A 26,529-nucleotide genomic window follows, 5' to 3' on the forward strand; every position below is an offset into this window, starting at 1 on the left:
TTTGGAAACCCACCCTTATTGACAAACGACTCCCTAATACAAAAAATGACACCAGACCCACACTCACAAAAACCACACAGGATGTCACCACCACACATCCATGCAAAAAGCAAACCCAAAGCCACACCGATGATGAGGCACGACCACAAACCAGAAGCCAGACCACAGCTGCATCATTAGCCACTTTAAACCCCTCCAATCTATACATGAAGCAAACTGACACCCTCCATGAAGATGAGGCACGACCACGAACGCGAAGCCAAAAAATAGCAAGGCAGCCCACCATCTTAAATCCCCTGCAACTCAGACTAACCTGAGCACAACAAAGCCCCCACCCAAACAGAACACTTCCCCAGCCAATCAGAGCACATTGCCAAGACACTTCCAATTTTACGCGGGAGAAAACCCAAACAACCAAATACCTACATATATATATATATATATATATATATATATGCAGATCTTGGTGTATTTGGGTCTTTTCCCGTGTAAGATTGAGAGTATCTTGGTGACGTTTCAACGAGATCCTTGTCGAAACATCGCCAAGATACTCTCAATCTTACACGGGAGAAAACCCAAACAACCAAATACCTACATATATATATATATATATATATATATATATATGCAGATCTTGGTGTATTTGGGTCTTTTCCCGTGTAAGATTGAGAGTATCTTGGCGATGTTTCGACAAGGATCTCGTTGAAACGTCACCAAGATACTCTCAATCTAAAATGGGAAAAGACCCGAATACACCAAGACCTGCATATCTGTACCCGTGAAAATCTACGAATATATATATATATATATATATATGATATATATATATATATAATATCTATATATAATAATATATATGTTTTCTGAGGTTTTCGCGGGTATTTGTATATAGGTCTTTGGTTGTTCGGGTTTTCTCCCGCGTAAAATTGGAAGTGTCTTGGCAACGTTTCGACGAAGTCACATTCGTCATCTTCAGGCTGGTGTTTTTAGCTTCTTGCTTTGAGCAGCAATGTGTGGTTTTAGCTGTTTCTTCCTTTTAACTGCCAGTGAGGGTATGAACTGATTGGATGGGAGCTTGGCTGTGTTCTGATTGGGTGGAGGTGTGTTCTGAATGGTTAGGGGCTTGGCTGTGCTCTGATTGTCTGGGGGAGTGTTCTGTTTGGTTGTGCTCAGGTTAGTCTGAGTTGCAGAGGGGTTTAAGATTTTGGGGTTAGGGAGTCGTTTGTCAATAAGGGCAGGTTGGTGGTGCATGCACAAACAGAAAAATATCCACCATCCTTAGAAACCCCAAAGATAAAATTGAATTAGAAAATCAAGGAGTATACGAAATCCCATGCACCACTTGTCCCACCACATACATCGGACAAACCAACAGAAGAATAAGTGCACGCATTGAAGAACATAAGAACTCAGTCAAAAAAGAGGAACCAACATCTTCCCTGGTCCAACACCTTAAAGCCACAGGACATGAAATTGACTTTAAAAATACCAGAACCATTGCCAAAAGTGAACATTTTAATAACAGAATAATAAGAGAAGCCATCGAGATAGAAAAACGCCCACACAGCATGAACAAGCGAGATGATACCTCCCGCCTACCAGCCATTTGGAAACCTGCCCTTATTGACAAACGACTCCCTAACCCCCAAATCTTAAACCCCTCTGCAACTCAGACTAACCTGAGCACAACCCAACAGAACACTCCCCCAGCCAATCAGAGCACAGCCAAGCCCCTAACCATTCAGAACACACCTCCACCCAATCAGAACACAGCCAAGCTCCCACCCAATCAGTTCATACCCCCACTGGCAGTTAAAAGGAAGAAACAGCTAAGACCACACATTGCTGCTCAAAGCAGGAAGCTGAAAACACCAGCCTGAAGATGACGAATGGGACTTCGTCGAAACGTCGCCAAGACACTTCCAATTTTACGCGGGAGAAAAACCGAACAACCAAAGACCTTATATATATTATTATTATATATATTCATATATAATATATATATATATTATATATGTTTTCTGAGGTTTCGCGTGTATTTGTATGTAGGTCTTTGGTTGTTCGGGTTTTCTCCCGCGTAAAATTGGAAGTGTCTTGGCGACGTTTCGACGAAGTCCCATTCGTCATCTTCAGGCTGGTGTTTTCAGCTTCGTGCTTTGAGCAGCAATGTGTGGTCTTAGCTGTTTCTTCCTTTTAACTGCCAGTGGGGTTATGAACTGATTGGGTGGGAGCTTGGCTGTGTTCTGATTGGGTGGAGGTGTGTTCTGAATGGTTAGGGGCTTGGCTGTGCTCTGATTGGCTGGGGGAGTGTTCTGTTTGGTTGTGCTCAGGTTAGTCTGAGTTGCAGAGGGGTTTGAGATTTTGGGCTGCCTTCTTATTTTTTGGCTTCGCGTTCGTGGTCATGCTTCTTCTTCATGGAGGGTGTCAGTTTGCTTCATGTATGGATTGGAGGGGTTTAAAGTGGCTAATGATGCAGCTGTGGTCTGGCTTCTGGAAGCACGAAGCTGAAAACACCAGCCTGAAGATGCCGAATGGGACTTCGTCGAAACGTCGCCAAGACACTTCCAATTTTACGCGGGAGAAAACCCGAACAACCAAAGACCTACATACAAATACCCGCAAAAACCTCAGAAAACAAATATCAAACCTCTACGAGGAGGAAATCCACCATCTGACCAGGACCTATAAAAAACTTGAAGTCCAAAGAGCTTCCATTTTATGCGACCTCGCATTCCTACGCAACTGCCGAGATCAAAATCTAATCCCCACATGTTTCCAACTGAAATTCCACTCCAACTCTGCAGCCACCAAAAGGATCCTGAAAAGAACAGAATTGGCCCTAATCAGAAATGAACTTCACACAAAAAGATTCCTCCTAGACCGAATTAACAAAGATCTCCTCACACTCCACCTCAAACTCAGCAACAAGATCCACCCCGCACTTTGGGACAAATCCAAACAACTCACCGTCTGGAGAGCCGAAACACAGACCACCCTCAAGACAGATACAAACACCAACAAACTCCGAAGACTACAAGAACGCCAGAAACAAACCCCTCCTCCCTCACAGCCACACATGAAACAAACAGTGCATAACATCTCAGATAGGATCCTCACCAAAGCCGAAACCAATGTCCTTTCCAAAGGATTCAACTTTGCAGTCGCTCCCAAACACATCCCCACTGAAACCATTATATGTGGAGTTGAAACCAGCCTGACCAAAATCAACCCCGACGACGCTAACAGAATCAGACTCGAAATCACCAACATCCTCTGCACCAGCAAGCCACCCAAAAGCAACTTACCCAAAGAGGAACAGACAGCACTACGTAACCTGAAAGAAGACACCAGCATAATAATCCTACCAGCAGACAAGGGCAATGCCACGGTGGTTATGAACACATCTGACTACCAAACCAAATTAACCAACCTACTCCAAGACTCCACATACAAACCCCTAAATACAGATCCCACCACCTACCTGGAAAAAACCACCAGATCCAAAATAAAAGCCTCCCCCATTAGCGAAGAGATCCAGCAAAGAATCATTCCCAGAGAGAAATCATCCAGATGCCCCAAACTCTATGGTCTCCCCAAGATACACAAAGAAGGAACCCCACTCAGACCTATAGTCAGCTCCATAGGCTCACCTCTACAAAACCTAGCCAAATTTCTCGCCAAACAACTACAGCCCTATGCAGAATCCATCACCTCACACGTAAAAAAACTCATTCCAGTTTATAGAGATCATAAAGAAACAAAACTTACAGCCCAGCGACCTACTAGTGAGCTTCGATGTCATATCCCTCTTCACCCAAGTGCCTATCAAAGAAGCCTTGACAGCTATTCAAAACAAATATAACCCCCCCAAACACATCTTAGATCTGACCAACCACTGCCTATCCAACACATACTTCATCTATAATGGACAAAAATACAAACAAACAGAAGGAGCACCCATGGGATCACCCCTCTCACCTGTCATTGCCAACCTCTACATGGAACACTTTGAAACCCAAGCTCTAGAAAAATCGGATCACAAACCCAAACTCTGGCTCAGATACGTAGACGACACCTTCATAATCTGGCCACATGGGAAAGAAAAACTGGACAACTTCCTCACACACCTCAACAGCCTACACCCCAAAATACAGTTCACCATGGAAACAGAAGCTAACAACCAACTTCCCTTCCTGGATGTCTTAGTCTACAAGAAATCCAATGGCTCCCTAGGACACACCATCTACCAGAAGAAAACACACACAAACCGCTATCTGCACGCTCTCTCACACCACCACCCAGCACAGATCAACTCTGTAGCCAAGACACTCATCTCCAGAACAAAACACTTAGCTGACGAACAACACCTAAAACCCGAACTACACACTCTCACCAATGTACTAACATCCAATGGATTCCATAGAAATAAGATTACAAACCTAATCCAAAAAGAAACCCCCACCAAAATCCAAGACAAAGAACAAGAAAACGGCAAAGCCCTCCTCCCATACATAAAAGGCACCACAGACAGAATCAGTAAGATCCTTCATAAACACAACATCAAAACAGCATTCTGCACAAACAGAAAAATATCCACCATCCTTAGAAACCCCAAAGATAAAATTGAATTAGAAAATCAAGGAGTATACGAAATCCCATGCACCACTTGTCCCACCACATACATCGGACAAACCAACAGAAGAATAAGTGCACGCATTGAAGAACATAAGAACTCAGTCAAAAAAGAGGAACCAACATCTTCCCTGGTCCAACACCTTAAAGCCACAGGACACGAAATTGACTTTAAAAATACCAGAACCATTGCCAAAAGTGAACATTTTAATAACAGAATAATCAGAGAAGCCATCGAGATAGAAAAACGCCCACACAGCATGAACAAGCGAGATGATACCTCCCGCCTACCAGCCATTTGGAAACCCGCCCTTATTGACAAACGACTCCCTAACACAAAAAATGATACCAGACCCACACTCACAAAAACCACACAGGAGGTCACCACCACACATCCACACAAAAAAACAAACCCAAAGCCACACCGATGACGAGGCACGACCACAAACCAGAAGCCAGACCACAGCTGCATCATTAGCCACTTTAAACCCATCCAATTCCATACATGAAGCAAACTGACACCCTCCATGAAGAGGAAGCACGACCACGAACGCGAAGCCAAAAAATAGCAAGGCAGCCCAAAATCTTAAACCCCTCTGCAACTCAGACTAACCTGAGCACAACCAAACAGAACACTCCCCCAGCCAATCAGAGCACAGCCAAGCCCCTAACCATTCAGAACACACCTCCACCCAATCAGAACACAGCCAGGCTCCCACCCAATCAGTTCATACCCCCACTGGCAGTTAAAAGAAAGAAACAGCTAAGACCACACATTGCTGCTCAAAGCAAGAAGCTGAAAACACCAGCCTGAAGATGACGAATGTGACTTCGTCGAAACGTCGCCAAGACACTTCCAATTTTATGCGGGAGAAAACCCGAACAACCAAAGACCTACATAAAAATACCCGCGAAAACCTCATATATATATCCAAATTTCTTTTTCTGACAAAGAATTAAAGAATTAAATTGGGAGACTAAGATGGCCATTTCGAGCTCATTCTGCTCTCGTCAGTTAGCCACACCCTTTATGGGATTCGAACCTGGGCAGTTTACATACTAGGCAGTGATTTAATTTAATTTAATTTAATTTAATTTAATTCTTTAATTCTTTGTCAGAAAAAGAAATTTGGATTTGTAATGTTTCGCAGTTGCGACTTGAGCCTGCTTAACGCCCCTAGTTGGGGGCTGCAAGGCAAAAGAGATTGTAAAAAGTAAAAAACTGCAGTATAGCAGTTAAAAAAATGTCAAGGTGTAATCAATTAGACATCTGTCTGAAAAACTTCCTGCATATATATATAATAATTATATATATATAATTATTTTAAAAAAACTACTAAAAACATTGATCTTCGAGACTAAAAATGTTATTAAGAACTAAGCTTTCATCAGCAGCTACCAATGTTGTCAAAGTATAAGCCGGGATCTGGTAATGCTCATCCTTTTAGTCTTTGGGAAGCTTAAGATTTAGACAAAGAGTGTATCATAGGTCTGTCCATCCCCCGCACACCTACAATTGACTGCATTAATCTTGTTTCTTCTGGGCTAACCAACATCCATTTGAATTTTATTGCTCTGCCTCTCCCCGCATGCCCTGCCCAACTAGAATGTTTGTCTTGCGGAGCATAGTCATTTGACATTGCCACCTGACAATTCTCCCCACTGTCTTGCTTAGGTGTATCCCCCACATGCAGTGCCTGGCTATCTAATCAACACTCTATTAACCGGTACATCGAACTGTTGCCAGCTTATCAGGGTTGCAGCAACATGAATCAATACCAAGGGGGCCAAAAAAGATGAATCAATGATCACTCCTCTCCCTTATAAACAGGAGAGCAAAAGACCATGATCACACACCAATTGACATATTCGTGCGGCAAGGAACTATGACAATTGGACATACGGAAGAGCAGACTAGATTTACAAAGTCCAGGAAAGGACATCGAACTAACATGACCAACAATGCTGACACAGCAGAGAGATTGCGAGCTAGAACAACAGCACTGCATGTGGGGGATACACCCAAGAAAGATAGTGGGGAGAATAGTCAGGACGCGATGTCAAACGACCGTTCTCCGCAAGACGAACGTTCTAGGTGGGTGGGGCATGTGGGGAGAGGCAGAGCAGTAAAATTCAAACGGATGTCAGTTAGCACAGCAGAAACAAGATTAATGCAGCCAATTGTAGGTGTGCGGGGGATGGACAGACCTTTGATACACTCATTGTCTAAATCTTAAACTTCCCAAAGGCTATAAGGATGAGCATTCCCAGATCCTGGTTTATACTTTGACAACGTCAGCAGCTGCTGACGAAAGCTTAGTTCTTAATAAAAGTTTTAGTCTCAGAGATCAACGGTTTTAGTAGTTTTATATATATATATATATATATATATATATATATATATATATATATATATATATACAGTGTATATATAAATTATAGACCGCTTTTGAAAATAATTACTATTCATATTCATAAGCTTTTAGTACAGTGGTTCTCAACCTGTGGGTCGGGACCCCATTTGGGGTCGAACGACCATTTCACGGGGGTCGCCAAACAACGCAGTCCGCCATTTTCCCCCCCTTTTCCTTAGCTGTGCTACTCCCTTTTATTCTATTGGCTTTTGAAAGCCAATAGAGTAGACTCTCTTGAATAGAGTCTAATTCTATTGGCTTTCAAAAGCCAATAGGAATTGTCCAGGCTGTCTCTGCCCTGCTGAGCCCGCCAAAAGTCACATTCCGCAAACGGTGCTGTACCAGTTGAGTAGTCTTCGACTTACAACCGGTTGAGTAGTCCTTGACTAACGACCAGTTGTGGGTCGCGGCATTAAAAAGGTTGAGAACCACTGTTTTAGTAGCTACTAAGAAATCAAATCACTGAAATTGATGTAACATAAAATATGAGTCCATACACAAATATTATTTTTAAAATTATATTATTGGACAATAAACTGAAGTGAGTAAATGACCATTGCTCATTTATATTTGTGAAACTAAAGTCACAAAGTGAATTCTACCATTAATTCAAACTTTACATTTTTCCATAGTGCTTAAATTATCAGCTCAAACACTGACTCATCTATTAAAATGAATAGTATCAAAAGCTCTCACTGCATATAAATTTTTCATGTGTTCATTTTACAGGACTCTGTTTTTTCTTGTTAAAGTATTTTCATTGCTGAGTTTTAATGGATCACTGGTAAGGAAACACTTTGGGTTACAGAGGCATTAAAATTAAACTCTAATTCTAAATATGTTCAAAATTAAACCCAATTATGCTAATTACTTGTTACCATGAAAAAAATGGAATTTATATATCTTTTACATACCTGGAATTTATAGGGCTGAAAATGAAATTTTGAGAAATTTAGATGAAGACATTGTATTCATGTTGTATTACGAAACCATAATATCTAAAAGTTTATATACAGTTTCAGTTTCAGTTAATAGCTCAAAGTTGTCTGTCAAAGGAAATTTTGATAAAAAAGCATTTTCTAATGGAAAACAGATTGCAAAAAGTGATTATATAAATTAGAAGCATGTCTGAAAATATTTATAAGTTTCGCAAACCTTTTATGATAATTTATAAACAATGGGATCAAACAGAATTCATAGTTGTTAAAATTATATAGAAGAGACATTATTTTTATAGTACTGAAAATATCTGTCTATGTCAGTGGTTCTCAACCTGTGGGTTGCGACCCTTTTGGGGGTCGAATGATCCTTTCACAGGGGTCACCTAAGACCTTCAGAAAACACATATTTCCGATGGTCTTAGGAACCGAGACACCGCTCTCTCTGTTGCAGCCTCACTCTCTTCCATCTTCTATTCCTTCCCATTTCCCTGTGAGGTTGCAATACCCCTCAGGGCCTCACGTTGCCTCCCGGAGGACTCAGCTGTTCGGCTGCCAGAAGTTGGAGCCGCTCAGATGTTGGTCGGGATGCCCACGGAACTGACACCCATGCTGCCATGTAGAAAAGTGCCGGCAGCTGGTCTCCTTTGCCGCCCTGCACATTGTCCTCGACCCCTCCCCTGCCCGTTCATGTAGAGCCCGTGGGGGCTTGACAGGGAGAGAGGGAGAGAAGGAGGAAGGGACTCCTCCTCCTCTCCTAAGGTTCAAAGCATGGTCAGCTTCCCAAGGGCGCCACAATCCCAATTCATGTGTTTCTGCCATACCTCCTCGGTGCTCCCAGGAATGGAAGAAAGCTCGGCTAGGATAAGCAAAGAAAAGCCATGGAGCCACGAGCTAAGACCGCAGGCAGGCCAGGGAAGGGGGTGAAGAAGAGGAAGGTGATTGGGAGAGAGGAAACACCAAGCTTGTACTCACCTTTCCCAAGGACCTCCTGCACTACCTCACAGGAACATCTGGTTTCAGATTTACACCGCAAAAGTTTTTCTCACGCAGAGGAGAGAGGAAAAACAATTACGGAACACTCGGGAATCCCTTGCAAGGCACCTTGTACCTTGGTGCTTATTTCCTAATGGCTCCCCCCCCCGTGTTTTCTGCTCACTCCAAATTTGCCTCCCTTCCACTCTCCTTACGCAGCCATCTATGGTCTTAATACAGCCCCCAGTCTGTCTCCCTTTCAACACCCCTAAAATTCTTCATTCAGGCAGGCTTCCAGAATTTGGCTGGCAGGATGCAGGTAACCCCTCCCCCCTGTCCTGCTACCTCTCATGGCACTTGCACCGCTCCATGTCCTGCGCCTCCATGCCTCAAGCCTCCATGGAACAGGACCTCTGGCATAGTCCCCAATGCCCACTGATTCGCTCCCCACCGCCGGTGATCATGCAAGCCCTGGCAACTGCTCCAGCCTAAGAAACAGGTGGCTGGGAGACTGCCATGGCACCAATCTCCTGTGCCCATCAGCTGGCTACCTCTGGACCTGCGCCTTTCAGCTGGAACATCTGGCAATGCTTTGGCCGGTGAGGAAGGCAAAGGGGAGGCCGCCACAGCGCCAAACTCTGCACCCGTCAGCTGGCGACCCCTAAACTTGCGCTTGTCAGCTGGGAGGTCTGGCAAGGGAGCCGGCTGGCATGGAGGGTGATGGGGAGGTGGCGGCTCAGCAGGTGAGGTCCTGCCTGCCAGTGAATGTCGGGCCCATCCGCCCCATCTGTAAAAGAAAAAGTCTTCCACCCAAGCATAACTTTTAAGGATTTTAAGGATCTTTGAGAGGGAGAGAGAAATAGAGAGAGGGAGAGAAAGAGGGAAAGAGGGAAAGAGAAATAGAAAGAGGAAGAGTGAGGAAGAGGAGAGGGAGAAAGAGGGAAAGAGAAGAGAGGGAGAGAGAAAGAGAAGGAGAGAGAAAGAGTGAAAGGGGGACAGGGAGAGAGAGAAAGAAAGGGAGAAAGAAGGAGAGAAAGAGGGAGAGAGAAAGAGACAGGGAGGGAGAAAGAAAGGGAGAGAGGGAAAGAGAAAGGGAGAGAGAGAGAAAGAGAGGGAGAGAGAGACAGAAAGAGGGAGAGAGATTAAATTAGTAACATGGTTGTTCAGTGAATCTGGTTTCCCCACTAACTTTGCTTGTCACAAGGTTGCAAAAGGTGATCACATGATCCTAGAATAATTTTATGGTTGGGGGTCACCACAACATGAGGAACTGTATTAAAGGGTCACGGCATTAGGAAGGTTGAGAACCACTGGTTTATGTGGTTATTTTCAAAGACAGTGAGATTTACAGAGTTTACTATAATGAATGAAAAAGCCAACAGAAAAATTAGAAAAAAAAACTATTATTCACATGTCTACTTAGTAAACGTTCTATTTATACTATGAGTATGATGCCTGTTCAATATTATGACTGTGTAATATTGTTGATAATTGGGCAGAAATATTCTCATCTATACTGTAAATGGTTAGCATAATTGCTGCTTGACTGCTACCCTTCTTGTCACAGAAAGAAATAGCAACTCTTTTGTCCTTGGCTAGAAAATGCACAAATAATTTTAGTGTTACAAGACTCTAATTGTCCAGTCTTCGCTCATCAAGATGGCATTCACATACATGTATGACATTTACAATTAGTCCACTGTATTCTTGTCTATTCCATCTTAAACTGTTTGCACTGTGCAAAATTTGTGTTCCAAATCATGTTAAATAGGGAATTGAATTAGAGTTATTGTTTATCCATTTTGAGATGAGGATGTGGCAACTATGTTGTCTCAATTGTTTATGTAGACATTGGATTGCATCCAGTCATATCTACAGAATATTGTATCTACCAATATTGATCAGATAGAATTTTTCCCCTTTGTAGCCTTTCTATACCTTCTCAGTTTACTACAAAGAACTGGGATATCTCCTGAAATCACCCTTAATAGTTGGGGAAAGCAATGAGTGCACAATGGGAATAAATTCACAAGTATTGCATATCAGTTGTAATGTGACAACTAACAGAGACTGTAAGGAAAAGTTAATGCTAGAATAAAAATAAGTTCAGGCATTAATGTAAAATTTCATACTGTAGTGGGACTACAGATGCAGGCTGAACAACTTCAGCAGATGATTTGCATAGGTGTAGCATTGAATGTTAGTACCAAATTTATCATATTAAGGAAGCTTAAATATGAAACATAAAGATGGTCAACAAATTTGGAGATCAGAAATATATCCATGACTTTTCACCCTTAAGTTTGTAGACTGAATGTCTGTAAACATCCATGGTGGCCTAGTTTATCTGAGATCCTATTCTGTAGGGTCCCTGGTGCTCTCTGTCTTTGGATGTTTTCTTGTAGATATTTCATTACTCAGCAGGTAACATTATTGGTGTTAGAAAGGAGTGGGGTTTTCTCTGTTTATATACAAATGGTTTATCCTGTCAGTGTTGATGGTAGTTCTTGTGGTTCCTCAATTAGGCTCTTGTTTACTGTTTAATTGTTTGTCTGAGTTGATAGTTGCTTGATTACGATATTGTAATATTGTATCAACTCTGAGATACAAATACTCTCTTCTATTGTTATCCTATTCTGTAAAATTGATAATCTTTCATTGGGTGGACTCCTTGTGATTCTTAGTTCCTAAACTTTGCAGTGTAATAAATAAGACTGCAAATAAATAAATAAATAAATAAAATAAACTACAGAACAGCCAAGTAGTTACTACTCTTTAACTAAAGGAAGGTTTTTAAACAGACAAAGACTTTAGCATGGAAAAGGGGAAAAATAAAGAGGGCTTTTACTGGAAAATATTGCAGAGGTCTGGAGAAAGAAAATAAGGGGCAGCTTCATTACCCAGGTGTTGGCAAATGAGCCTTATCAAATCTGCTTCTATGTTGAAGGTTTTGTGTCATTTTTTGTTTGCTCCCAAAGTATCGCAAAAGGTGAAAAGAATTTATCAGAGACTAGAAACCAGGTAAACTTTTTTCCCCCCCATGGAACAAATAAGTCCCTTTGATTCTCCCTTTCTCTTCTAAAACGAGCATTTTCTATAAGGGTTATCCTTTTTTGCTTTAAAAGAAAACATTTGTAACAAGAACATCAATAACCTTCAAACAATAATTCTGAAGAAGGGAATTATCTTTTGACATCAGATGTACAGGAGACATTTGCCCATAACTAAAAACACAATATCAATTTAAAAGCCTTGGATGCTTTCACAAATGCCATCCACGATCTCTATCAATCTACAACATGTCTATTCCAATTATGTCTTATCTTTGACCTGATCACAAAATATTTCACATTAAGCCCAAGATGATGATAGTCTGAAGAAAAAGTTCCAATTAGAGCCATACTTCTTAACAAAGTATGGATGCCACATTAGAACTGAAAAATAGCAACTGACAGGGAAGGCCTTGGCTGCTCAGAATTCAGTGGCTGAGCACACATTTTGCATTAATAAGTCTCTGTTCCAATCCAGGGAAGGAGGATGGAGTATTTTTTTCCATTAGAAACAGGAATTTACTCAATAAATTTTCAATACAGTTGCTTGCAGTCCTTGAACTGACAAAGTTAAAAACAGGAAATTACCGTATTTTCCGACATATAAGATGACTTTCTAAAGCGTTGAAATCGGTGCCGAAGTCGGGAGTCATCTTATACGCCAAGTTGCCTTATACGCTGGAAAATACGGTAGTCTATTTTCAACATTCTCCAAACTTTTCATTTACTGCATCTCCGTAGTATGGTAGTATCAAGGAACACAGAGGGAAAATCTGAGGAAGCAGCCCAGTTCTTTCCATACAAGAAAATATGTCATGTGGCTGCAGTTAACTGTTACATAAGCAATGCAATTTGCCTTAAAAGTGAAAAATAATGCTGGAAAATATCTCTGCCCAAATCCTAAGAGAACTGTTTCTTGTCAACATATATTCTACCCCATAGAAGCATGTATTGTTGAATATTACTTTTTTATGTTTACATTTCTACCCATTTTTCCCACTATGTCAAATTTATACAGATAATGCACAGACAAAGAACTCAATTGCCAATGTTTTTTGCATTTTGTGAAGCAAAATGTGGTACATTTTAGGCTTCTTTTTAAAATAATAATTTAAAAAACTTGATTCCTCCTTTCTACTCTAGTATTCAAGGGGTTATTATATCATTATAATAGTTGGGGCAAAAATAATTAGCGACTCATCATAAAGCATAACCAACCCTTAACAAATTAAAAAGACACACATTATGGTACATAATTAAAACCTCGGGCTGCACTAAAAAATGCATAGGCCAGTGAAAATCTCTGCCAAAAATAATGGCTTTTATCAGTGCTGGAAGGAACAATGAGAGAGAACCACTGAACTTCAAGGGAAAAAAAAACACAAATTACATTTTATTTAGCCCTGTGCATCTTCTTCAGCCCAATAACAGCTCACACTTGGATGCAAAGTGCACTCAGATGAGTTAGAATAATGTATCTTTAAGTGTTGCAGATAACAATATATATATAGCTTTTTATCTACTGAATCACATTTTGCATCATGGCGAGAAATATATTGACATCTGGTGTATATGTTTTTGTTTTGTTGTTGTTGTTTTTTTAAAAAAGATATAACATTCTGGCATAGATGGAACTCTTCTAACGTCTCTTTCAACAACAGACATGTTTCAATCAATGAAACAAATGTTGTCATCATGAAATATTTGCTTCCCAAATTGAAATATTGGCGTTAATACTGCGTACCTTTCCATAATATTGTATGCAGCAATGGTAAACCATAGGCAGAAAACCTCTTTGAAAAGCTGTTCCAAATGTTTCCCATCTTTTAGGTATGGTCAAGCAGACTATTTTCATTTGCTGCAGCACAAAATCTTTCCATGTAATGACCATTAATATTTCCCAGTCTTGTGGCATAATAAATTAAAATGTGTACTGTTTATATTTTCTGATATTGCCAGGAACTTCAGAAGTATTTATCTCCTTGTTCATTCTGAGATATTTTATTGTATAAAGTCCATTGATCTAGGCATAAATAAAAAAAAAGATTAAAAGGTATAAAAATGCAAAGCAGGACCAGCCTTCTCCCAAGCCTACACAGCCTTTTTTCTTGTCAATGTTGTGCTTTTAGTTAGCATTTTATAATTTTCAGCTTTCAAATGTTTTGATTTGCAATAAGCTGCTCAGATGGAATAGTGTATCTATTCTGAAATGCTATCAGTTGGAGGGTAGTTTGCTTGTGTGGTCTTCTCCAAGCTAGTCTGTCTCACCTTTCTTGTTTCTTGCCTGGGGGAAGGATTAATGTTAGCTTATCTTTAATGCAGCTTCAGCTGTGTTGGTCTCTGGTTCCTCAATTCCTTCAATGGCTCTCATTAAAGGCAGCAAGGCTTCTAGGCTCTGGCTCTCTCTCTCTCTCTCTCTCTCTCTCTCTCTCTCTCTCTCTCTCTCTCTCTCACTCACTCACTCTCTCTCTCTCTCTCTCACTTTTCATTCTTAAGCAGATTTGCAATAAAAAAGGATGTTACTGTACATGAGAATGGGGGTGAATAATATCATTTGCTGCAAACTGAATCTAACCAAACCCAGTACAGTCTGAGGATGTGCAGTAATTTGGGAGCTAAAGGTTGCATGTGATCTTGGTATGTTAGGGGTTATGGACAAAAAAAAAAAAAAAAAGGAGTAAAGGAAGGGCCAAAAGGAAAAAAAAATCAATTTAGTTAATTACACAACACCCCTGTATTTTGCAGGTTCAGTAACAGCAGTCTGGAAGAGACCTGTAAATCAAGTGTAGGGATGGCATGCAGTGCCGAAGTCAGGCAATCCTGTTTTAGCTTATAAATACACATAGACAGCATATACAGATACATCTCTCTCCTGCTATTGTTCCCCACAAATGGAAGTAAGAATGGAACCTAACTTAGGCCATTCCCTTAATTTTAACCTGTACACGCTAACTTCATGGAGAAAAGACATTATTATTATTATTATTATTATTATTATTATTATTATTATTATTTCTATTATTATGAAAAGCAAAAAACAACTTTTTTTTCTTTTTAATAACCTGTAATCCCTTTTATCAGGGTGGCATCAGGGTGACTGAATGGAGCTGAGCATTTACTGGCTGGATGCCCTTCCTGACACCTATGCAGAGTTCACAGTAGATATTTTCTCTTTGCACCCTGATAGATAAACATCTGTCACTGCCTAGGATTGAACTCTCAACCTTCCGAGTGGGAAGTCAGTGTCTCCATGCCACTGCCACTGCCACTGCACATAATCTGTCAAAAAGCTAGTTGCCATAATCATATCTTAGAGTAAAAAAAAAATACTTACGCATTTTTGGGAAAAAAATATTTCTTTTGGCTGATCAACATTTCCTTCCAATCAGTTTCCTAGTATTCCGAGAGAAATATGAAAATCCTCTCCTCCTTCTTACCTTGCATCATATTATATGTTTTCATCTTGTTTCCTCTCAATCACTTTTTTTTCAGCTAAAGAGTCCCAAACTTTCTAATTTGTTTCTCACATTTGAATCGCTACTCTTTTTGTTATCCTTTTCTGCACTTTTTCCTGATTTATTATATCCTTTTTTAAGCATAAATCAAAATTCTAGTAAATACTTTGGTTACTGACACACACCCCAAAATGTGTAAGGGCACGATAGTGTTAGTCCTTTGATTCATAATCTGTTTCTTAATTATCACTAGAATAGAACTTCTTTATATCTGCTGCACATCTTCATAGAAGTATCCACTATGACCTATTTCTTTGGTTAGTTATAGACAGTCTATGTTGTAATTGCATATATCTGAAATTAGAGAGTTGGATAGGTTTTTCTCCAAGTTCCATCACCTTCCATTTTTTTTAAATTAAATCATTTCTGCAATTTGCTTGACCCTAAGCTAATTTAAAGAAATCTTTCTTAAGTGTTTCACAATCATTTTTAGTTTTCATCATCCTGAATAGTTTGCTATTATCCGCAGACTTGGCCAGCTTACTCCTAAATTAAAATAATCAATGAATATATTAAAAACACCAGGTCCAATATAGAATATTGAGGATCTCTATTTCTTGCTTTTCATTTTTTCATTTCCCCTTTGTTTTAGTACTTTAGCAATTCATAAAAATGGTTGTAAGCTCTCCTTACAACACAGATGTTTAACTTTACTCAAGAATCTCTGATAAGGAACTTTAACAAAGTCCAAATTCAAGAGGCCCATTTCCATACTTAAAATAATTGCATGAATCAAGCACCCTATGTATTTTATAAACATCTAAAATAATTCATTTTAAATTGTTATATTAAAAACCACAGTTGGGAAATTGTGTTGTAGCAGTGCTATTTATGGCTAATTAGTCTCATTCAGAAGTTTTAAGGAAAGATAAACATGCAGCTGGGAATATAATACAGTTTTGAGGATTATGGTCTTCATTTCAAGCAGTATAAATCACTGACAATTCTAAAACAGTAGTTGCAACACATGTTTAAAATCGCCAAAGGATTGGAATAGGTTTGGTTATAGCAGTGAAGGTGCTGGCCCAGAAACCAAGAGGGCATGAATTCTAGTCCCTTCTTAGCCATGAAAGCCAGCTGGGTGATTTTTGTGCCTGTCATTGTCTCCCAGCCTTAACCTACCTCACAGGACTGTTGTGGGGAAAAAGAGAAGGATACAACACAACACAATACAATAGCAGGAGAGAATGAGATAACCAGATGTGTTCTATGGCCTGAAATTGGAATAGTGAGGGTAGAGGACCAAAAAGTAAAAGAGAGGACAGGCAGTTTCATTATGGCCATGATATAGGAAGGAAGAGATTTATTAATTTAGTAATAGTAATAGTAATAGTAGAAGTAAAGTTGGAAGGGACCTTGGAGGTCATCTAGTCCAACCCCCTGCTCAGGCAGGAAACCCTACACCATTTTGGACAAATGGCTGTCCAGTCTCTTCTTAAAAACTTCCAGTGTTGGAGCATTTACTGCTTCTGGAGGCAGGCTGTTCCACTGATTAATTGTTCTCACTGTCAGGAAGTTTCTCCTTAGTTCTAGGTTGCTTCTCTCCTTGATTAGTTTCCACCCATTGCTTCTTGGCCTGCCTTCAGGTGCTTTGGAAAATAGCTTGATTCCCTCTTCTTTACCGCAGCCCCTGAGATATTGGAATACTGCTATCATGTCCCCCCTTGTCCTTGTCTTTGTTAAAATAGACATACCCAATTCTAGCAACCGTTCCTTATATGTTTTAGCCTCCAGTCCCCTAATCATCTTTGTTGCTCTTCTCTGTACTCTTTTTTACATCATGGTGACCAAAACTGGATGCAGTATTCCAAGTGTGGCCTTACCAAGGCATTGAAGAGTGGTATTAATACTTCACGTGATCTTGATTCTATCCCTCTGTTAATACAGCCTAGCACTGTGTTGGCCTTTTTGGCAGCTGCAGCACACTGCTGGCTCATATTTAGGTGATTGTCTACTAGGACTCCGAGGTCCCTCTCACAGTTACTACTATTGAGCATGGTGCCACCTATGCTATACTTGTGCATTTGGTTTTTCTTGCCTAAATGTAGAACCTTGCTTTTTTCATCATTGAATTTCATTTTGTTAGTTAGTGCCCAGTGTTCAAGTCTGCCCAGATCCTTCTGTATCTTAAGCCTGTCTTCTGGAGTGTTGGCTATTCCTTCCAGCTTGGTGTCGTCTGCAAATTTGATGAGTTCCCCATCTATCCCTTCATCCAAATTGTTGAAGAAGATGTCGAAGAGCACTGGGCCCAGAACAGAGCCCTGGGGCACCCCACTACACACTTCCCTCCATATAGATGCAGTTCCATTGAAGACCACTCACTGAGTACGGCCGGTCAGCCAGCTACGGATCCATCTGGTGGTGATTCTGTCTACCCCACATTTTTCTATCTTATCAAGTAGTAGATTGTGATCTACTTTATCAAATGCCTTACTGAAGTCCAAGTAAATTATGTCCACAGCATTCCTCTGATCCACTAATTTTGTCACTTGGTCAAAGAATGCAAGAAGATTTGTCTGGCATGATCTATTTTTGACAAACCCATGTTGGCTTTTAGTAATGACTTTGTTTGCCTCTAGGTGTTCGTTGATTCGTTGTTTGATTATCTTTTCCAGGATCTTCCCAGGTATTGAGGTCAGGCTGATAGGTCTGTAATTTCCTGGATCCATTTTTTTTTCCTTTTTTGAGGATGGGAACTACATCAGCTCTTTTCCAGTCCTCTGGTAGTTCCCCTGTGCTCCAGGATCTTTGAAAAATATAGTTCAGTGGTTCCGATATCACATCTGCCAGTTCCTTGAGAACTCTGGGGTGTAATCCATCTGGTCCTGGCGATTTGAACTCATCTAGGCTGGACAGGTGCTCACTTACCATTTTCTTGCCTATCTTAACTTGTGTTTCTATTTTGTTTTTTATGGCACTATTTTTGATAGGTTGGTCTGTTTTTTCCCTTTGTGTAAAGACAGATACAAAAAACCGAGTTAAATAGTTCTGCTTTCTCCCTGTTGCTTGTCACCTTCTTGCCACTTCCAATCACTAATGGACCAATCATTTCCTTCACTTTTTTCTTGTTTTTTATATGTTGAAAGAAGCTTTTTTTGTTATTTTTGACTTTGATCGCAAGCCTTAGTTCATTTTGAGTCTTGGCTTTCTTCACCTCATCTTTGCACGCTCGGGCTATTTGCTGATATTCTGACTTAGTTATGTTCCCCTCTTTCCATGTTCTATACTTGTCCTTTTTATCTTTCAATTTGTCAGAGAGTTCTTTATGCAGCCATGCTGGTTTCTTTTGAGAGCTGTTGTTTTTTCTCTTTGTTGGTATTGTGCTAGGCTGTGCTTTTATTATCTCATTTTTTAAAATTTCCCAAGCTTCTTGAGTTGTTTTCCCCTTTATATTTATATGCTTTATATTTTATATATATTTATATGCTGTCTGGATGGTTTACAATACCCAATGGTGGGACACTGAGGACTTGCCACTTAGGTGGATCCTGGGAGCCAGAGTCAAGCCCTGTCCTGGCCTCTAGTCCTCAAGCAATATCCATGAAGTCATGTCCATGAAGTCATGTCTTCAGATTCTTTATGATTCCGGGCTTTGTTATTGAATGCCAAATTATTATGTAATAAGATCATGATTTAATTGTGGATATGGCAATTAACCTAGCATATAACACTGAGGCCTGGGGTGGTCTGAAGAGAGGGTTCACTTTTTGGAGATAAACCAAACAGTGAACCCTTGTGTAAAACCTAAAACCTGGGTTTTAGGTTTTACACAAGCCACAAGCTTAAGGCAGTGGGGTGGGGAGGCACTTTTCATTTATAGAACAATGGTTTTCAGAGGCTGTGAGCTTCAGATACCTGGATATGAGAACATCTGGTTTTAAGATGAGCTCTAGGAAGTAGTTGGGCTTCTTTATGCTATACTAGATCCCTTTTGTTCAATGCATTTCTGCCTCAGCTGCTAAATTCCATCATCCAGAGTGGCAGATGTATCATTTAATTTTGAGGAACTTTCAACTTGCCCCAGATGGTACGGGAGAATTCATGGCACCTATGGTAACTCTAAGCCCAACCCAAGTTTCTGAGAATTGGATACACACCAGAGGTCACACATTGGGTCTGGTTTTTGCCTCATAATAATTGCAAAATGATCTGATGGAAAGATATCAGTCACTCAATTTTGAATTTCCAGGTTTGAGGAAGACACATGAGAGGGGGTGAAGTGGATGAAAGGGAGAAACTGCCCAGTGAATAAATACTTGAATTTCAGTCTGCCCTATTGCATGTTTATTGTTGTTATTATATTAAATGTATTTGCTGCCTATCTTGCCATGGGGCTACTGTAGGCAGAAACTGCTTTCCAAATAATATTCTGCATCAAGAACATTTTTCTTGTTATTATCTAATAAAGACAGCCCCTATGGATGCAACAAATCTACTTTACATAGCATCAATTTGTTCCAGTTTGCAAATCTGATACACAATCTGGATCAAAAGATTATGTTGGATAGTGTACATTCATTTCCCCCTAGATTGTCTTTCCAGCGTCTATAAAAAATACAGCATCAAAATTCACTATATATATCAAGTTATAATAATGTCAGCTCTTCTGTTAATACCTCTACTACTATAAATAAGGAAGATGGAATATTTTTCAAGCATGCAGCTAAATCAGTAGCACTTTCCTTCTATTTTGAATAGCAACAAGGTGAAAGATGGATCATCCTCATCAATATAAGCACAGCAAGCTTCTACAGTCACTAGAATTTCTTCAAGAAAGGCTAGAATCATTGCTCCTCAAGATGTTCATCAGTTATTTTTTAACTCTAACATGTAGTAAAAACAAACAATCAGCTATTTTTCATTCAACATTATTTGTACAGTATTTAACTGTTGATAATACTGCACTGTTCAAAAAAATGCAATATTGCTTTAGATTGTCTGCTCCTATATTTTCTAATATCTCATATTCATTTAGTCACATTCCCAGCATCACTTGGAAGAGATCTGATGGTATCCCATTAGCCAAAAAAATCAGCACATTGAAAGGAATCCTGGAGATCCCAGATTTTCAATAGGAAGACAAAGATTTTTATGAATGTATTGCAAGAAATGTACAGGGAAGCAATATTGCACAGGGCAACTGTTTACATATGGTGAGCAAACTAATTTGGTTAAAAACACAGTACTAGTTATATTTGGGGGTAAATATTTAAATATTTATTTCACACAGGATATTATCAAGAGCTCATTAAAATTATTGGAGAGTTGAAACTTTAAATTCCATTTTAGACTGTCTATCAATGAAGATTAAGAAAATAAGGGTTAATAAATAAAGAGGTAATGATCACTTTAAAGAACTCAGATATCTGACTACTTGAATCTACTGTAGCACTATGTATTATGTCTGGATTCTCTTTTCTCGCTAACCCAGTGGTTCTCAACCTGGGACCCCATTTCACGGGGGTCGCCAAACAATGCAGTCCACCATTTTTTTCCCCTTTTCCTTAGCTGTGCTACTCCCTTTTATTCTATTGGCTTTTGAAAGCCAATAGAATAGACTCTCTTGAATAGAGTCTAACTTTATTGGCTTTCAAAAGCCAATAGGAATTGTCCAGGCTGTCTCTGCCCTGCTGAGCCCGCCAAAAGTCCCATTCTGCAAACGGTGCTGCACCAGTTGAGTAGTCCTCGACTTACGACCGGTTGAGTAGTCCTCGACTTACGACCGGTTGGGGGTCACGGCATTAAAAAGGTTGAGAACCACTGCTCTAACCCATAATTTGTTTAATAATGACTTAGTGAAACAATAGCTGAATTCATACCACACATTAAACCAAAAGGAAGATGTGTTTTGATTGTCATAATGTTTGAAAACTTGCAATATTTCAGTGGTCAGTATTTCAGATTAGGATAATTAGATCAAAGCCAGAATGATGGATGTATCAGATGCATTAGATTGAGAAAACGACAACAATGTTAGCAGAATCACAGAAGGAAAATATCTATTTTTATATTCAAATTGTGGTGTTTCATACACAAATAACCTCTATAAAATCTATGTGGCTATGTTTTTTAAAAAAAAAATATATGTTAATGTCAATGTATGTATTTGATTGATTACACTGCCCAAACCTTGGGATAACATAGTTACAATGTTTTTTTTCATTGCCACAGCTGTTCCAGAATGGAACAAAAACATTGAGAATACACAAGTTTTTCTTTATGAAACTTTAGTTTGGGAATGTGAAGCAAGTGGTAAACCAAAACCTTCATATAGTTGGTTTAAAAATGGTAAACCACTTATATCAGAGGTAAGATTTGTATTAGATTTGGATTCATTTTAAAAAAATCAGCATTTGACCCTATCTTTTAGATGATTTTATCTTTTAACTCATAACTACATCTATAGGCTAAATAAAATGCTTCTCCACCTATTTGTTTGTTCAAATAGATATGTTACCAGAAGCTCAGCCCTTATTTTAGTGGTTTTTTTTACAAAACAAACAAACAAACAAACATCTTGCCACAAGAAGCTAAGTGATTCTGGTTTCTTTTGAGGGGAGCACTAAATAGAAAAAAAGGCCAGGATTTCTAAAAAGAAAAAGAAAAAAAGTCATCAGCACATCTTGTGATAATAAGTTTTCTAATATAGCTATGCATTATATGAAAAAATAAGGATCATGTAATGCATCATTGTAGCACAATTAAGAAATCTTCTCCTAAGGGTCTTCATAATAGTATGAATTTCTACATTGTCCTACAGAGACGCCAGCTGGCAGTCAAACGCCATGATCCCAAATCCTTAATCTCTATCCACAATGACATCAAACAACACCAGTTCAATTAGAGCAACCTTAAAATCATCATGCTGAGTTCATCAAAGCCTGGCACTCCATAAGCAATTCCATCAACAGATACATTGACCCACAACAGTCTACAAACTGCTCAGAATCCAAATCAACCACACAGCCAACCAGAGATAGCAGCAACCCTCAACCAACCCCGCTCCTCCCACCAGCAGTTAATATCCCAATGACCCTGACCTAATGTAACCTCTCCATCATAAGACCCATCACAAGCCTCTCACTGATGACTCATACCTGACCCATTACAAGACCCTCAACCTAAAGCTGTTATAAACAGACACTGACATGCTCTAAACTCCACTGAAGATATTACTTAGTCTGGTAATGAAATGTTCAGAAACCAAGCTCAGAGAATGAACTTTACCCTCAGACTTCTACAGGATGAATGAGGTACCAGTATAGGTGGTACCTCACTTGATAGTAGTAACTGCGAGAGGGATCTTGGCGTCCTAGTGGACAATCAATTAGATATGAGCCAGCAGTGTGCTACAGCTACCCAAAAAACCAACAGTGTTAGGCTGCATTAACAGAGGGATAGAATCAAGATCTCATGAAATGTTAATACCACTTTACAATGCCTTGGTAAGGCCACACTTGGAATACTGCATCCAGTTTTGGTCACCACAATGTAAAAAAAATGTTAAGACTTTAGAAAGAGTACAGAGAAGAGCAACAAAGATGATTAGGAGACTGGAGGCTAAAACATATAAGGAACGGTTGCTGGAATTGGGTAGGTCTAGTTTAATGAAAAAAAGAACTAAGGGTGACATGATAGCAGTGTTCCAATATCTGAGGGGTTGCCACAAAGAAGAGGGAGTCAAGCTATTCTCCAAAGCAAGACAAGAAGAATGGATGGAAACTAATTGAGGAGAGAAGCAACCTAGAACTAAGAATAACTTTCCTGACAGTTAGAACAATTAAACAGTGGAACAACGTGCCTCCAGAAGTTGTGAATGCTCCAATACTGGAAGAGATTAGACATTAGATATTAGATATTTGTCCGAAATGGTATTGAGCAGGGGTCGGCAACCTTAAATACTCAAAGAATCACTTAGACCCATTTCCCAGAGAAAAGAAAACACTGGGAGCTGAAAAACATGTCCATGTGCACGCACGCAAGCAAGGGAAGTTTGATTGAAGAGTTTAATTAAAAAGATATAGAGGCTGCTGTACATGAGTTCTCTCTCTCTCCCTCCCTCCCCTCTCTCTCCCTCTCTTTGTCTCCCTCCCCTCTCTCCCCCCTCTCTCCGATCTTCTGCTCACCTGGCTTCACACTGTTGTCCGACAAGCTGATAAGCTCTCTCTCCTGCCCTTGGTCTGCCAGTTCTCTTCCCCCACTCAGTGTGTGTGTGTGTGTGTGTGTGTGTGTGTGTGTGTGTGTGTGTGAGAGAGAGAGAGAGAGAGAGAGAGAGAGAGAGAGAGAGAGAGAGAGAGAGAGAGAGAGGAAACGCAAGTGCCTCTCTCTCTCTCTCTCTCTGCAAATGGCAGAGGAGGCTGGGAGCCGCAAGGAGAAGGCTCAAAGAGCCTCATGCAGCCCCAGAGCCGCGGGTTGCTGACCCATGGTATAGAGTTTCCTGCCTGAGCAGGGGATTAGACTAGAAGATGTCCAAGGTCCCTTCCAACCCTGTTATTCTATTCTATTCTATTCTATTCTATTCTATTCTATTCTATTCTATTCTATTCTATTCTATTCTATTCTATTCAGAATTCCTGAAAACATGGAATTCTGGATTGTATGGAAGCATCACACAAATTCTACCCCCTACATAGATTTCTGGAGAAATAAATATGTAACCCATAATAGATAGATAGATAGATAGATAGATAGATAGATAGATAGATAGATAGATAGAAAGATAGATAGATCCATATATCCATTATGCAGTGTCCAATTCATATTTTGAAGCCTAAAATTAAATATATGAAGAGGAACATACTTTTTGAATCTATACAAATTAATTTCCTTGGTTGATCCTAGGTTTTAACATTATGATGTATGATCAAATTTATCAACTTTTCCTGGAGCTTAAAGATAAATTATCAGTAAGAGAATAATACAATATTTATTATATATTCATTGTTTATCTACTTTTGCTAGTTCAGATACCCTGAACTTGTTCATTTGCCTATTGTTTTCAGTTTTGTATGTGTTTATTCACTAAATTGTTTTTTTGGATCAAAAGAAAGATTGGGAGGTTGAATTTCACATGATATGAAATACCAGAATTAAATGTTCTGATGTATCTATATGTGTGAGAGAAGGGAATTTATTCTAAGGATATTTTAAGCTTGGAGGTAAAATAAAGCATGGAGAAGATATTTACTAAATACCCTATTCTCTAATACTTAAAACTACTGAAGTAATGTTAATTGTTTTTTCTATAGTAGCCATGCAACCTGAGGGTGTGTTGTCATCAAAATGATAAGCTAAGCAAAATTGGAATGGGCCTGTTCTAAGGGGATAATTCTATAAAGGATATCCAGAGCGCCAACTAAATTATTTTTAAAAGGGCCTTGATGATACTATTATATTCACAAAGGATATGACAATTGAGTGCAATTGACTGTTTGAAATAATTATACATTAACTTGTAAGATATAGACCCAGAATTAGAGACCATATAACAATAATAGTAGTAGTAGTAGTAGTTGTAGTAGTAGTAGTAAAGTTGGAAGGGATCTTGGAGGTCATCTAGTCCAACCCCCTGCTCAGGCAGGAAACCCTATACCATTTTGGACAAATGGCTGTCCAGTCTCTTCTTAAAAACTGGACAGCCATTTGTCCAAAATGGTATAGGGTTTCCTGCCTGAGCAGGGGGTTGGACTAGATGACCTCCAAGGTCCCTTCCAACTTTACTATTACATTATTATTATTAGTATTAGTATTAGTATTATTAGTATTATTAGTATTATTATTATATGGTCTCTAATTCTGGGTCTATATTTTACAAGTAAATGTATAATTATCATTATATAATGATCTTTAAGAGAACTTGGACATGAAATCTAGACTAATTCACTGAATGGAAAAGGATAGGTGAAGATGATTTCTTTATCAATTTTTTACAGCCATGCATCTCCCAAGAAAATGATTCTGGGTGGCATATGACACAATTAAAAAAATAATAAATATGTGTAAAACTATCATAATTAAATATAAAAATAAAAGAAGCACACAAAATAGGAGACAATCATATTAACCACAGTAAGGGAGCCAACACAAAATATTTCTGGTTCTCTAGGACCCCCCTCCCAAGCCTGATTATATAATCAGTCTAAGAAATTTGTGGAATATTGAGAGAGATGGAGCTAATCTCACTTTCGGGAGACAACCACAATAGAGGGCCCACCTTCTGGGAAATGTTAAATGTAATTCCCTGGCAGATGGGATCTGCCTTGTGCCTTCTCTGCAAGAGTTAATGGACAGATAGTTGTAATTGGAGGAGGTGGTCCCTCAGATAATCTTGAAGGGCTTTAAAGGTCAAAAACCAATGCTTTTTTTCTAAAAAAAAAAAAAAAAAAAAGGTGCCGGAACTCACACACATCATACAACCCATCTTGCCTACCCTACAAGGTTCCATCCCCAAAAGGTGCCAGAACTCTGTTCTGGGCGTTCTATGAGAGAAAAAAACCCTGTCAAAAACAATATCAGGCAAATTGGCAAGCAATGCAGCTCATGGAGCAAAGTTGTAATGTGTAAAGGCAGACAAGAAGTTGGAAAATTAAAACAATGGTTGGAAGCTGACCAAAGAGAAAAGCAATCTAGAATTAAGGAGAAATGTCCTAACCGTGAGGACAATCAACCAGTGGAACAGCTTGCCTCCAGAAATCATGGGTGCTCTTCTTTTTAAGAAGAGATTAGACAGTCATTTGTCTGAAATAGTGTAGGTTCTCCTGCTCAAGCAGGGGGCTGGACTAGAAGACCTCCAAGGTCCCTTCCAGTTCTATTCTATTCTATTCTATTCTATTCTATTCTATTCTATATGCTTCTTTCCCATTCAAACAGAGGTTATTATTCATTCATTCATTCATTTATATGGCTGCCCATCTTACAGACAAACTCTGGGCAGCTAACAACAATCCACAAAAGTTATATAATAAAAGCTCTGTCAACAACAATGTGGACATTGAATTTATATGCT

General features: G+C 39.4%; 1 pseudogene; it reads left to right on the plus strand.

Moving 5' to 3' along the window:
- LOC120313387 overlaps nucleotides 1-26,529 on the plus strand; it is a 311,668-nt pseudogene that overhangs the window by 225,546 nt on the left and 59,593 nt on the right.

This window comes from Crotalus tigris, unplaced genomic scaffold (assembly GCF_016545835.1).
Source record: "Crotalus tigris isolate CLP2741 ecotype Arizona unplaced genomic scaffold, ASM1654583v1 scf7180000018653.610581, whole genome shotgun sequence".
Lineage (NCBI taxonomy): Eukaryota > Metazoa > Chordata > Lepidosauria > Squamata > Viperidae > Crotalus > Crotalus tigris.